General features: G+C 34.2%; 2 non-coding genes across 2 annotated transcripts; one reads left to right on the top strand and one right to left on the bottom strand.

The window, feature by feature from the left end:
* Positions 1 to 2,184: 2,184 nt before the first annotated feature.
* Positions 2,185 to 2,291, top strand: LOC128291082 (small nucleolar RNA R71). The gene has a single exon (XR_008280858.1). It is a non-coding gene; the product is annotated as a small nucleolar RNA R71 (small nucleolar RNA).
* Positions 2,292 to 11,939: 9,648 nt separating this feature from the next.
* Positions 11,940 to 12,046, bottom strand: LOC128290952 (small nucleolar RNA R71). Its single transcript, XR_008280731.1, has one exon. It is a non-coding gene; the product is annotated as a small nucleolar RNA R71 (small nucleolar RNA).
* Positions 12,047 to 13,698: the final 1,652 nt, after the last annotated feature.

Raw genomic sequence — 13,698 nt, 5'->3', positions numbered from 1 at the left:
TTCTCTTGATCTTCAGGAGCTATTGGGATTTGAAAATAACCAGAGAGTCCGTCTAGAAAGCAGTATTACATGTGCCCCGATAATCTTTCCAACATTTGGTCAATGAATGGCAAGGGAAAGTAATCTTTCCTCATGGCATCATTTAGCTTCCTATAGTCAATGCAAACTCTCCAACCTGTGACTATCCTTGTTGGAATTAATTCATTCTTCTCATTGGTTACAACAGTTATGCCTTCTTTCTTAGGAACAACCTGCACTGGACTTACCCAAGAACTATCAGAAATTGGATAAATAATTCCAGCATTTAGGAGTTTAATTACCTCTGTTTTAACAACTTCCTTCATGTTGGGGTTCAGTCATCTTTGAGATTGCACACATGGCCTGTATTTATCTTCCATTAAAATTTTGTGGGTGCAAAAAGAAGGGCTGATCCCTTTAATGTCAGAAATTTTCCAAGCTATGGCCCTTTTATGCTCTCTTAATACTTGAAGTAATTCCTCTTTCTCCTTAGGTTGCAAGTTAGAAGCAATTATCACTAGTAGTGTAGAATTATTTCCAAAGAATGCGTATTCCATGTGATTTGGTAATTGCTTAAGTTCCAGTTTGGGAGGTTCTTCAGTACCCTCATTTTCTGCTTGTCTTTGGGAGTGTTCATTGGAATCATCATCTACCTCCTCTTCCTGGGCAAGATACAGTTCTAACGTGTCCTTATGTATGATTTCCTAAAAAGAATCTTGAGTAGCATAATCAATAGAGTCAATAAAATAACATGAGTCATCCTGTCCCATAGAAAATCTCATGGCATCATAAATTTTAAAAACAATCTCTTCGTCACCTACTCTAAGTACCAATTTACCGTCACCCACATCAATAACAGCCCTAGCAGTGGCTAAAAATGAACGCCCTAAAATTAAAGGCACTTCAACATCTTCATCCATGTCAAGTACAACGAAATCAACAGGGAATATAAATTTATCTACTTTTACAAGTATGTCCTCTATAATACCACTAGGATATTTAACAGATCTATCGGCTAATTGAATATTCATCCTAGTGGGTTTAGGTTCCCCAAGACCAAGTTGTTAGACATTTTATATGGCATCAAATTAATGCTAGCGCCTAAATCAGCTAGTGCGTTATCAACATTTAAACTACCAATTAAGCAAGGAATAGTAAAACTTACTCGATCTTTCAATTTGATTGGTAGTTTATTTTGGAGTATGACCGAGCACTCCTCGTTAAGTTCTACTGTAGATAAGTCTTCAAACTTCCTTTTATTTGTTAGAAGCTCCTTTAAAAATTCTGCATATGTAGGCATCTGCGATATAGCTTCAACAAAAGGTAAGTTGATATGGAATTGTTTAAAAAGTTCAAGAAATTTATTGAATTGTGCATCCATGCGATCTTTTTTTTAACTTTGCTAGATATAGGATTGGCGGTTTATATTCCTTTGGCATTGGATTGTCATTATTTTCGAGTTTTACCTCTTCTCCTTCGGTTCTGTCATCTTCTTATGGTGGCTTCTTTTCAGATTCAGCTAACATGTTCCCACTCCTAAGTGTAACTGCTTTCACATGCTCTTTTGGGTTGGGCTCGGTATTACTAGGTAGACTTCCTGGTGGTCTCTTTGAAATTATCTCCTCAAGGTTCAGTTTTTTCTCTTACTAGTAAGGTTGTTGTTGAAAGCTTGGATAGGTTGGTGGTCTTTGATTCCCTTGGCCTCCCCATGAGAAATTTAGGTGGTTCCTCCAACCTGTATTGTAAGTGTTACTATATGAGTTATTTTGAGGTCTAGAATTATTATTACCCATATATTGAACTTGTTCCTCCTACGTGCTAGGGTTGAAAGATTGATATTCTATGTGTACTTCTCCTCCATTTGAATCGCACCTTATCACTGGATGTACCTGAGTAGAATGATACAAACTGTCAATCTTTTTATTTAAAAGTTCTACCTAGTTAGACAGCATATTAACTGTATCGAGGTTGAAAACACCGGCTGCTTTTGTCGGCTTTGTTCTCATGACTTGCCACTGATAGTTATTTAGTGACATCTCTTCAATAAATTCATAATCCTCTTCAGGTGTTTTGTTATTCAAAGTTCCACCGGCGGTTGCGTCGATAAGTTGCCTTGTTGAGGGGTTCACACCGTTGTAAAACGTCTAAACCTGTAGCCATAGAGGTAACCCATGGTGAGGGCACCTTCTCAATAGATCCTTGTATCTTTCCCATGCATCATTGAGTGTTTCTAGGTCTGTCTGCACAAAAGAAGAGATATCATTCCTCAACTTAGCCGTTTTAGCCGGCGAAAAATATTTAAGTAAAAATTTTTTGGTCATTTGTTCCCAAGTTGTGATTGACCCTCGTGGTAATGAGTTTAACCACTGTTTAGCTTTGTTCCTCAATAAGAAGGGAAACAACTGAAGGCGAATGGCATCGTCAGAAATGCCATTGATCTTAAAAGTGTCGCAAAACTCCAGAAAATTCGCCAAATGAGTGTTTGGATCCTCGTTCTGCAAACCATCAAACTGAACAAACTGTTGTATCATTTGAATTGTGTTAGGTTTCAGTTCAAAATTATTTGCTGCAATAACAGGTCTAACTATACTCGATTTGGCTCCTGTTAAAGTAGGTTTAGCATAATCATACATAGTACGAGGAGTAGGATTCTGATTTATTGGATCTACAGCAACCACAGGAGGAAGCTGATTATTCTGATTTTCAGCCATCTCCTCTGTTGTATTATGGATATCGTCCTCTTGTTCTTCCTCTATGTTTCTTAGGTTTCGCCTTATTTCTCTTCAGTTTCTGCGAGCTGTGTTTTCAATCTCACTGTCAAAAAGTAATGGTCCTTACGGGTTTCTTCTAGTCATAAACTATAAAAACCTGTCAAAAGAAAACAAAAGGAAATTTAGTAAAATTAACAAAACTAAGATAAATTTAAATTGCAATAAAATAAATGGCTAAAGTAATAAAAATTAAGCATTCCTAATATTTTAGGTCCCCGACAACGGCGCCAAAAACTTGATGTGATATCTCGTGATAAGTTTTATATTTATGATTGATCGTACTTGAAAACTAACTATTATCACGATGAAGGCAAGCGCACCTATCGAACAGTAGTATAGTTTATAGCAAGACCAGAATGTCGAACCCACAGGAACTAAAAGTACTAATGTTAACTTTCTTTTTATTATCTAGCCTAAAAAATAAGGGGATTTACTTTATTTAAACTAATAAACTAAACTAAGAATGCACAAGAAGAAAATTGAGGAAATACTTTTGGGAAAACTGATTGATTTGGACAATACCCAAAGAAAAATCCACCTAGACTTCATTTGTTACTTGACTCTGAATTAGATGATTTATTCACTTGACTTGATCCATAGAAATCCTTAATTTATATTATTATCTCTCTCGAGACTAACAACGTCTAACCCTAGGTTGATTAATTGAAATCTCTTTCTAATTAAAACCCCTAGTGTTGCATTAACTCGATCTATGGATTCCCTTATTAGGTTTGACCCTAATCCGGCAGATTTATGTCGCCCTATGTCCAGGGGTGCAATCAACTTCACTTAATTATGCTAGATCTACTCTTAGACAAAGACTTTTGCTCCTCTGAATAAGCACATCAATAATTGAATCAATATCCTGGAATATTAAAGCAAGAATTAAGAACACATAATTAAGAACAAATCAAATAGTTATCATATAATTCAGAAAATAATAACAAGGTTCATCTTAGGTTTCATTTCCCTTAGGTATTTAGGGGATTTTGTTCATAAGTGCAAAAGGAAACATCTCAGAAGAATAATAATAACAAAATATAAAGAAAACCCAAAAACCCTAAAGGAAATTGAAGGGAAATCTTCAGTCTTAAAGGAGAATCCGATTTTTGAGATGGATCAGTCGGCTTTCTTCGACTAATTCCTTGCCTCCTACTCCGTGTGTCCTTTCTAGGTACCTCCTAGGGTGTTTATATAGGCTTTAGAATGCTTCAAAACCCTTAAGAGTGGCCTTTTCCGAATAGGACTAGACTTTGGCTCGACAGGGACACGCCCATATGACACGCCCGTGTGAGGTGGCTTAGGCCATGTTTAGAGTCTGCTAAATAGACACGACCGTGTGGTGTGGCTTAGGCCGTGTTACAATCTATTAAAGACACACGGGAGTGTGATCTACCAGTGTGAGGAAGTCCAGGCTATGTTGATTTCCCATGTTGACCCATTTTCTCCGTTTTTAGCCCGTTTCTCGCTCTTTTTACTCTCTTATGCTCACCTAAGTATAAAACATGAAAATAAAGGATTAGGAGCATCGAATTCCACAAATCTAATGATAATTCACCCAAAAATATGCTAAGCATGGGATAAAAATATGTATAAATTACGACTTATCAGTCTTTCTCGTCCTGAACAATTTTTGGTTGTTTTGAAGTGTATTATGATGACTATTTGATGCCTAAACTGCTCCTACACGAGCCTTGTGTGATTGGTGGAATGGGTAGACAAAGTCTGCCCTTTTTGTCCAAGTTGTCTCTCTGATGAAGGTAATATTTTGATACCCAGAAGAGGATATCATGATATCTTAAGCAGTGTAGAAACCTGGGTCTTCTTTAGGAGGTGGATATCCTGATACCTAAGGAGATATCACGATACCACTGAAGGGAATCCTTGATCCTCTACATTCTTAGGGGTATAGTAATCCCAAGGGTTGGATATCGTGATACCCTTGCCCTATGTGTCGTTCTTGCTCATTTTTAACCTCTGACATGTCCCTATAGCACTTAAACACACATTAGGACTCCAAATGGCATTAGCGGCTTGGGTAAAAAATAGACAAAAAGGAAATATTTTCACTTATTATCCAAAAATATGAAAATAGCAAAAGTAATAAAAAATTGTGTTAAGAATGTAATAGCCTATTTCTTTTATATGTCGGAATAGTGGTTCCAGGATCACAAAACTGACTTGTGAGTTCGTAAATATTATTATTTCATACTTACGAATATTATATGGTGTAATAATAAAATTTAATTTAATGATTTTTGGTTAAATGGAAGAACAATTAGGTTCAAGTGGTAAGACATTAAAGTCAAGTGGTTTTAAGAAATGAGGTATCGAGACCTCGTTTCTATAAATCGAGCTATAAATATTTTTATAAATATTTGCGGAGTGTTATAAAGGTTTTTTTAAGTTTCATTGAAATATTTTAATGTTTAGATAGTTAATTAATTAAAAAAGACTAAATCGTAAAAGTTGAAAAAGCTAATCGCTATTAGTTTAAAGTGTTAATTGACTAAAGAATTATAATTGGATGGCCTTAATGGGTAAATAAACTATTTTTAAAATAGTGGGATAGTTTGATGCTTTAATTTCTTTTAATTTTAATGTTTTATATGTTATTTTATTATTAAAATAAAGAATGAAATGTTAACAAAATAAGAAAACATAAAGTTTTCTTCTCCATTTACTTGTTCTTCATCGAATACTCCAGGGCAAGAAGAACCAAGGTTCAGCCATGCTTCAATTTATGCATGGTAAGCCATTTTTCACTCATTTCTAATAATTTTTATGTTTTTGAGATCATTGTGACTAGGTGCAGCTAGCCCGTACCTTTGTTTTTGAAACTGTTGGAGATTTGAATGTTGCCATTGATGAATCTTTGTGATTTTATATTTTTAATGATGAATTTGAGGTATTATTTGTTATTTATAAGTATTTTGGTAATTGATTTTGATGAATTTAATGATTAGGGATTAAATTGTTGAAATAGTAAAAATACAAGGACTTGGTGTGAAATTATTACAAAAGTGGGCTATAATGGATGCTATTGACATTCTACTGACATGAATTTTTAATAAAATTGGTTTATTTGCATAATTAGGACATAGAGACTAAATTGAATAAAAATAAAAAGTTAAGGGTAATTTTGTAAAAATGTCAAATATGACTAAATTGTATAAGATGAATTATTTTATTATCTAAATTAATGAATTGAATAAAATTATTAATTTAGATTAAGAATGAGTGGAAAATCAAGGAAAAGAAAAGATTATCAAATAGCCCTTAGACTTAGGCCTTTCTACAATTTAGTCAGGTAACTTCATAACTTGAATAAATCACTTAGTTGTGGTTTTGATTGTTTAATATCTAATTTTTTATATATGAATTAAGTTTATTGGTTTGAAGGAATTGATTAAGACCATATTTCAAAGACACTATGGCAACACGACGGAAAAATGAATAAGACCATGGTTGAAAGACACTATGGCATCAAGACGAGAATGAATAAAATCATGGCTGAAAGACACTATGACATCAAGACGAGAATAAATAAGACCATGGTTGAAAGACACCATGGCACACTCCAATCATTTTCTATTCAGGTAACAAGCTTCAAGTGAGGTATGTATCGTAAGTATGAATACGAGATGAATGTTTGACTAGTATAGTCTGATAATGAATGTTAATGCCTTGGTGTAATTATATATTCTTGTTATGTCTATAAATACATTAAATCGTGATGTTGTAGTGTGTTTAGAGAATTAAATGGTTACGTGAGTATTTGTCTAATATTTGATGTTATTTCATTTGATTTAACGGGTATGATAAGGAAGGGACCGGTAAGTATTCAAATGACTTATGTCATGAATCTATGAAAAGGAATAAAAAGGTAATGTTCAACGAAAGTATGTTTATGTTCATGAAATTGATGAATTCAAATTATCATGTATATAACTTACCTTATGTTATTTCAAGTGATTTACGAGTTGATGTGTAAAATCTATAACCTTATCCGTCTTTGGAACAAGGTTATGGAGCATTACCGGACTTTTCAGATCAAACACAAACATTCCATCACATTTAATATACATATCAAAAACCAATCATAAATCACTTATATTGTCGCGTGTATGAGCCCTCGAGGCCCAAAATACGCATTAGAAATGATTCGGGACTAAACCAAAAATTCAGGGAATTTTTCCCAAAATTTCAGAATTTTCCTTAGATGTAGGGGACACACACCCGTGTGAGCCGTGTGGGCATTCGAAATAGGGGTACATAGCCACGTCCCAGCCCCTGTCCAATTTAGGGTGCATACTAACTTGGGTCACACAGCAAAGCCACACGCCCGTGTGCTAGGCCATGTGCAAAAACCTGGGCATTCAGTTTCTCAATTTCAAAGATGCAGAGGACACACAGCTGAAACACTCGCCCGTGTCTCTCCCCGTGTGGACGAAAATAGGCTATTTTAAGGCCACTTTTCTCATCCATTTTTATATCAACCTATACGTACATTTTAATACATCAACACATCCCAAACAAGCAATCAACACAAGCAAAAATCATGTTTTAAGCATGACATAATATCACAAATACTCAAATACTTAAACTTACCTATTTAATCCATCACATTGATTTATCAAAGTTTACTACTAATTACATACATACAAGCATATATCATTCACAACCACATTTCAATTAATTTCATTTCCAAACTAACCCTATACATGCCATATAAACCATAATATACATTGCAAAAACTACCAAAGTTAGTTGGATAGTGTGGCATGATGTGTTGATCTAATCTCCCGACCTCAAGTTAATCTACAAGAACATTAAACAACACAAGTAAGCTTGATGAAGCTTAGTAAGTTTGATAGGTTAAACATAAATCTTACCAAACTTAATATAACAGTTTAAGTAGTAAATTATTCATGCACTCTCCCTATCAATTGCAACATAAATCGATGAACACACTTCTTTCAGATCAATATCAATAATAAACAATAAATATTTCCATTTCAATCACATAAGTCATTTACCAAATCTTACTGAATCAAAGAACGACTTACGGATATGAGTACATCGTTTTCAAAAGCCCAAAGGCTAAACAAAAGCACATAAGTGCTAAACAAAAACCTGTAAGGGTTGAACAGAAGCTCATAAGAGTTGAACGGAAACCCATAAGGTTAAACAGAAGCTCAAAAGAGATGAACGGAAACTAATTAGGGTTGAACGGAAACTCATATGAGTTAAATAGAAGCTCGTGAGAGCTAAACAGAAAGTAAACACGAAAGTTCGCAACAAATGTTACCACAGAACGATTGTACTCAATCTCGCGTTCTATTCGTTTTAAGCATTCAATTAAAAATTTATAACTTTAAAAATATTTTACTTTCATCAATATATATAAATTAATACATAATATCATTCATCAATTTAATATACAAACATTAAAGTTTAACCATACGAACTTACTTGGGTTAAATTGTAAAATTTGTAAAAGTATAGGGAATATTCTGCTAATTCCCCTTTTTCATGATTGTCTATGGGCTCTTGATCTAAAATATAAAATTATTCATTCATAAGCATATATTTCAATTTCAATTCACTTCACAATTAATACCCCTCAATTTTTGAAATTACACAATTACCTTAACTTTTATAATTTTTACAATTTAGTCCCTTACTAATTAATCAAATGAGCTAATTTTTCTCAATTGACAATTTATCTAAGTATTCTAGGCTATCTTACAGCCTTTGATACATAAAATTTAATAGCAAATCCTAATTCTTTAGTTCTTCACAATTTAGTCCTAAAATCAATATTGATCAAATTCTCTTTATAAAATTATCATATAACAAAATTAAAGTTCTAAATCCATGTTATTTCATACAAACATCTAGCATTCATCAATGGTAACTTTCAAAAATTCCAATAAAAAAATATAATGAAATAGATAGTTGGACCTAATTGTAATAGTCTTAAAAACATAAGAATTACAAGAAAATGCAAAGAATTAAACTTACATGAAGCTAATATATGAAAAACCAGCTTAAGAAACTCTTCTATGACTATTTTTGGCTGAAGATTGATGAAGAAATGTCTAGAAAGTCTTTTAATTGTTATTTTAATTGTTTAATTTTACAAAATTTACCATTTTGCCCTTAGTTCACACTAATTTTGTTATTTCTTCTACACTTATGCTGCCCAGCCAATTTACTTAGGCTAAATTACTCTTTAAGTCCTCCCTATTTACCATTTAAGCCATTTAATCACTATTTCTTTTAATTAGCAAGTTTTGCACCTTTTTCAATTTAGTCTTTTTTAATTAATTAACTATCAAAACGTTAAAATTTTCAAACGAAACTTTAATACTAACTTAATGACACTCCGTAAATATTTATAAAAATATTTACGGCTCAGTTTATATAATCGAGATCTCGATACCTTGTTTTCTAAACCACTTAACCTAATAAATCCTTATTAAACACAAATTACTAATTCAAAAATCGTACTAAAATCACAATTGAATCGTAAATACTAAATAATAAAATTTACGAGCTCACTCGTCGAATTTGGTGGTCTCCAACCACTATTTTCGACACCACTGAAAATCGTGCTGTTACAACTCCCCCCTTTTAGGAAATTTTGTCCTCAAAATTTGTTACTTGTAAATAGGTTCGAATATTGTGATCTCATCGATTCTTCTATTTCCCAGGTAGCCTCCTCCGAGCCATGACGATGCCACAATACTTTTACTAACGGTACTCGTTTATTTCGTAATTCTTTAACCTCTCGAGCCAAAATTTTCACCGGTTCCTCCAAGTATTCATATCTCGTTGCAGCTCAATCTCACTATGAGGAATCACGTGTGAAGGATTAGATCTGTACCGCCTCAACATCGATACATGAAACACATTATGAATTTTATTAAGTTTTGGAGGCAGAGCTAATCTATAAGCTACAAGCCCGATTCTTTCAACAATTTCATACAGTCCGATAAATCTTGGGCTCAGTTTTCCTTTCCTACCGAATCGTAACACTTTCTTCCATGGAGAGACTTTTAAGAACACTCGATCACCAATCGCAAATTCTATATCTCTTCTTTTCAAATCTGCATACGATTTTTGATGGTCAAAAGCAGCTTTCAAACTGTCCCGGATAATCCAAACTTTATCTTTAGTTTCTCGAGTCAAGTCCACTCCTACTAGTTTGGATTCACTCAATTTAGACCAATACAATGGTGGCTTACATTTCCTCTCGTAAAGAGCTTCAAACGGTGCCATTTTAAAGTTGGATTGATAACTCTTATTATATGCAAATTCAGCCAACGGTAAATACCTTTCTGGAAACACAAAAATTTATATACTTTTTCATACCCAATTTTTCTTAAATTCATGCAAAACCGGTTAAATTCTTGTCGAAAAGTAATTAAATATTATAAAATAATTAAGTCATGTTAAAAATATTAACATGGTGAATTTATTTAATTTTATACTTAACTAACTCTTTAATTTTTGTTTTTGTTTTGACGAACATGTTTATGAATATTTATGCTATTGAAATGGTTATTTTAATTAATTCAGCTTAAATTATGTTTTTTTTTATTATATTCTGCCCGCTTGATTGTTAAAATGATGTTTATGCTGTTATAAGCCTCGGTAAGATGCTTGATTAAGTAAATTCATGCCTAAGTTATTCTTGCATTACGACTGTGAGGTAACTAATGAATTAATTATTTAAATGGATTGAAATTGTAATTAGTTGACACAATACTTAATCAGTGCATGTTTATTCTTCTAAGGTAGCTGAAGGTTAAATTAGCAATATATCCGGTGATATTATTGCCTTGCATAACTTGCAAGATTACTGTGATTAAATTGTTCCAAGGTGGGGATATCTTGTTACTTCACAAAGTCTTTTATATGCTTATTAGATTTAATTAATTGTTTGAATTGACATAGGGATATGTAAGAGATTGGTTCAATTTAATGAGTATGTATGTGCAATAGCATGTTTGCTTGCTAGAATCTGTTTAGTCGGTTGAATTGACATAGGGATATGTCAAGAGATGAATGGATTTTTGGTATGTAAATTTGTTCATAAGTTAGTGAATTACCGGGTTGCTGTGAATTTATTCGTAACAGTGTAAACATGAGTTTAGTAATTCTAAGTTTAAGAAATATAATTAATCCAACACAAGTATGTTACATTAATTAAATCTTATTTGAAATCGTGCACTAGAACTCCTTTGTTTTATTTTTAATCATTTGCTTAGTTCTTAAATAGTTTTTGACCACATTTTAAAACCAAATTATTTTACAATTAATAATTCTTTTATAGATAATTCTTTTACAATTAATTTCATAAATAATTCTTTTATAGTCTATGTGGGTACGATAACTCGACATTTATTTGTCACTTTATTACTTGTTGCGGTTGTGTACACTTGCACATTTTTCCATCGTTCCTAGTTTTTGGCGCAGCTGCCGATGACTATTTTCAAAAGTCATTATTTGTGAATTTGTTAGTTTTACATTTTGGTTTATTTTTCTGTTTAATTTTTAACTTAATTAATTTTTCTTTGATAATTTCAGGTGTTTATGAGTATTGACCAGATTATTGACTTACTCCCTGTAGACCTTGAGATTGAATGAACTTTCCGACAGCAAAGAAGACAAGCGAACCAGAGAAGGACTGAAGGAATAAATTTCGAGAATATGAATCAAGGAAATAGAGCAAACCTTGCTCAAAATCCTATCTTTATTGCTGACGATAGGGATAGAGCCTTAAGACAATATGTTGTGCCAGTATTTAATGATTTTAATCCGGGCATTAGGATACCCGAAATCGAGGCACAAAAATTTAAGCTGAAGCCAGTCATGTTCCAGATGCTTCAGACAGTGGGCCAATTCAGTGGAATGCCTACCGAAGACCCCCATCTTCATTTAAGACTATTTATGAAGGTGAACGACTCTTTCAAATTAGCTGGAGTTACCGAAGACACATTACGATTGAAGCTATTCCCGTACTCACTAAGGGACAGAGCTCGAGCCTGGTTGAATTCATTGCCACCAAACTCAATTTCTACATGGCAAGAGTTAGCTGAAAGATTTCTCATGAAGTATTTCCCGCCTAGTAAGAATGCGAAGTTGAGGAACGAGGTCACTGCTTTCCCACAAATGGATGATGAATCCTTGTATGAGGCATGGGAACGATACAAAGAACTACTAAGGAAATGCCCTCATCACGGAATCCCACATTGCATCCAACTTGAGACATTTTATAATGGTCTCAATGCTCACACGAGGATGGTAGTGGATGCTTCTGCTAACGGTGCTCTCCTTTCTAAGTCTTATAATGAGGCTTACGAAATCATCGAGAGGATCACCAGTAACAGTTATCAATGGCCGACCAATCGAGCCGCGTCAGGAAGACGAGTCGCTGGAATACATGAAGTGTACGCTCTCACTTCACTTGCATCTCAGGTATCTTCAATTTCCTCAATGCTTAAGAATCTTATTACTAATGGGTCTAATAGTTTTGCAGCCCAACCACCTCACCAATTTGAGAGTATAGCCTATGTTTATTGTGGGGAAGGACATTCATTCAAAGAATGTCCATCAAACTCCGAATCCGTATATTACATGGGTAATCAGAACCAAAATCAAGGAAGGCAAGGACTGCAATCCAACTTCTACAACCCATCGTAGCGAAACCACCCGAATTTTTCCTGGAGTAACCAAGGGGCTGGAACGAGTAACAACTACGCCCAACCTAGACCAACTTAGCTGCCTAGTTTTTCCCAACAAGTTCAAAAACCAGCTCAGGCTGAATCATCCAATAGCTTAGAGAGTTTATTGAAGGCATACATGGTGAAGAATGATGCATTAATTCAATGCCAAGCAGCTACATTGAAGAATCTGGAAAACCAAATGGGCCAGCTTGCTATTGAACTCAGGAACCAACCACAAGGTGCTTTACCTAGTGATACGGAGAATCCAAGAGATCCGGGGAAAGAACATTGTAAAGCGTTGACATTGAGGAGCGAAAAGACAGTAGAGCCCAACACTATCGAAGCTGAAAAGGAGCCAGCTAATGCTCAAGACTCAGAGGAAGTTCAATCGAGTGTTGAAATTCTAGTTACACAAGAACCAGAATCTATAAAACCAGACAAGGTAATTCCAGAACCAACTAATTCTAATCAACTAACAACTCCGTTAGATGCAGAATTGCCGCAGAAAATGAATCAACCAGTTCTAGTAAAGAAACCTCCACCACCCTACCCTCAAAGACTTCAGAAGCAGAAGCAGGAAATCCAATTCAAGAAATTCCTAGACGTACTCAAGCAACTTCATATCAACATCTCGTTGGTTAAAGCGCTTGAACAAATACCGAACTACGTCAAGTTTATGAAGGATATCCTGTCCAAAAAATGAAGACTTGGAGAATTTGAGACGGTAACTCTGACGAAGGAATGCAGTGCATATCTTCAAGACAAACTACCCCCAAAGCTGAAGGATCCTGGATGTTTTACCATACCTTGCAACATTGGAGCAACATATTGTGGTAAGGCATTATGTGACTTAGGTGCAAGTATTAACTTGATGCCTATGTCAATATTTAGAAAGTTGGGGATAGGTGAAGTTAGACATACTACGGTTACACTTCCACTAGCAGATCGATCCTTAGCACATCTAGAAGGAAAAATCGAGGACATATTAGTTCATGTAGATAAATTTATCTTTCCTGCTGATTTTGTTATCCTAGACTTTGAAGTAGACAAAGAAATGCCGATTATCCTAGGAAGAACATTCTTAGCAACCGGAAGGACCCTTACAGATGTGCAGAAGGGCGAGCTTACGATGCGTGTTCAAGATGATCAGGTAACATTTTATGTTTTTAAGT

Source organism: Gossypium arboreum, chromosome 3 (assembly GCF_025698485.1).
Source record: "Gossypium arboreum isolate Shixiya-1 chromosome 3, ASM2569848v2, whole genome shotgun sequence".
NCBI classification, from domain to species: domain Eukaryota; kingdom Viridiplantae; phylum Streptophyta; class Magnoliopsida; order Malvales; family Malvaceae; genus Gossypium; species Gossypium arboreum.
Note: the sequence above shows the minus strand (reverse complement) of the source record. Positions and strands in the feature narration are given on the sequence as shown.